Raw genomic sequence first — 2,445 nt, forward strand, 5'->3', positions numbered from 1 at the left:
ATAATTAAGTCTTAAAGTTGGGTAGTGTGTGTCTTCCAACATTGTTCATCTCCTTTAATACTGTGTGGGCTATTCTTTGCCTTTGCCACTCCATATAAACTTTAGAAATCCTCTTTATCATTATGCAAATGCCCTGCTTTATCATTAATAATTTCCTTACTCTGAATTCTGCTCTTTCTGAAATTAATATACCCACTTCATCTTTCTTTTGATTAGTGTTAGCATAGTATATCACCTTACTTTTAATTTATAGTCATCTTTATATATAAAGTGGATTTCTTTTAGTCAATATATTGTTCAATCTTAGTCTACTCTGATAATTTTTGTGTCCAAATTGGTGCATTTAGATCATTGATTTTTCAAGTGATTGTTAACATAGTTGAATTAATATCTTAATTTATTCTATGTTCCTATTTTTGTTTTGCACTCTTTTCTACCATTTATGGTTTAATTGAATGTTGTATATGATTCCATTTTCTCTCCTTTCTTGGCATATCAATTATATTTTTTAAGGAAAAAAGATTTAATGATGCACATAGCTTGCAACATACAGTTACAATTAATCTAAATCAGCTTTCAAATAGAATCATACTACTTCCTGTGTAATCCAAATACCTTGTAACAATAGACTATCTCTAATTTCCACCCACCCCTCCTTGTATCATTGCTTTTATTTATTTCCCTTTTACATAAGCATACATATGTATACATAAGGTGATATCAAATATATTATTGCTATTATTATTTTAAACAAATGGTTGTCTCTAAGATCAATTAAGATTAGGAGAAATATTTTTAAAATTTTACTACAATTATTACTTCTAATGCTTTTCCTTTTTGTAATGAAGATTCAAGTCTCCGACATATCAATTTCTTTTTTTGCTGAAGAACTTCTTTTAAAAAAGTATGAAAGGCAGGTCTACTGGCAAAAAAATTCCTCAACATTTGTTTTTCGGCAAAAGTCTTTATTTCTCCTTCACTTTAAAGAATAATTTTCAGGATACAGAATTCTAGGTTGGCCAAATTTTTTCTTTCAAACACTGAATATTTTACTCTATTCTCTTCTTGCTTACATGGCTTCTAAGAAGAGGTCAGATGTAATTCTTTGTTTCTCTATAAGTAAATGTTTTCCCCCTTGGGCTTCTTTCAATATTTTCTTTGTATTTGATTTCCTGTGGTTTGAATTTTATATGCATGAGTGTAGAGTGTTTGGCATTTATTCTACCTGTTGTTCTATGAGTTTTCTTGATCTGTGTTTTGGAGTCTGACTTTAATTTTGAGAAATTCTCATAATTATTTCTTCAACTATCTCTTCTATTCCTTTTACTTTTTCTCTCCTTTTGATATCCCCATTACATGCACATTACATAATTTTGTAGTCATTTTCTTTGTAGACAGTTCTTGGAATAGTCTGTTCCATTTTTTCAGTTTTTTTCACTTTTTAAATTAATTTTGGATATTTCTATTGACGTATCCTCAAGCTCAGAGATACTTTCCTCTGACCGAGTTTTTACCACTATAAAGTGGAGTGAATTTCTCAGTATACTGTACTATGTCCTGTGTGATTCCTATTCTACAAAATTATATTGTCATATACAATAAATTATGTGACAGATTGAAGCACTGCAACAGTCTACATTCAATATGCAGCAGCACTTGAATATGTCACTACTGTCTTTTTGACAACAGAAAAATGTATTGTCTCTTTCAAAGATAAATGGTTTCGGTTTTAATAAAGAACTTTGAGAGTAATATTTAACTGAACTTTCATGTAAAAATAAGACTATATAGAATTCATGACTTCTTAAACATATTTAAAGATGAGAAAAACTCAAAGGTTTTGGTTTGCGTCTTCATAACTTATCTTTTTTTAAAGTTTATAGAATAAAGTTAATCCCATTCTTCCCTATAATAATAGTGCATGTCATAATAACATGTATGGAAGATAACCTCTTTTATAGCTGTGTCTATCTTTTATAAATGTATATGGAGTAATGTCATTACCATTACATTCTGAATATTCTACAATTGCTTTTTTTTAAATTTTTTTTTTATTTCAGCATATTACTGGGGTACAAATGTTTAGGTTAAGTATATTGCCTTTGCCCCACCCGAGTCAGAGCTTCAAGCATGGCCATGCCCCAGACAGTGCTCACTGCACCCATTAGGTGTGTATATACTCATCCCCTCTTCCCCCCTCATCTGCCCGACACCCGATGAATGTTATTACTATATGTGCACTTAAGTGTTGATCATAATACAATTGTTATTTGAATTCCTTTTTAATTTATTGGGTAATTAGATAAATATGTCTACTTTTATCTTTCTATTTAATTAGTTTTGTTTATTGCTTTATTCTTTATTTCATTGCATCACAATCAGAGAATATGGCCTATACCATTTCCACATTTGGTAATTCACTGAAATAAATTTATCTAATAACTT

At 29.7% G+C, this 2,445-nt stretch overlaps 1 pseudogene; it reads left to right on the forward strand.

Moving 5' to 3' along the window:
• Positions 1–2,445, forward strand: part of LOC105823708 — a 232,498-nt pseudogene that overhangs the window by 54,747 nt on the left and 175,306 nt on the right.

This window comes from Propithecus coquereli, unplaced genomic scaffold (genome assembly GCF_000956105.1).
Source record: "Propithecus coquereli isolate 6110/MARCELLA unplaced genomic scaffold, Pcoq_1.0 Scaffold692, whole genome shotgun sequence".
Classification (NCBI taxonomy): Eukaryota; Metazoa; Chordata; class Mammalia; order Primates; family Indriidae; genus Propithecus; species Propithecus coquereli.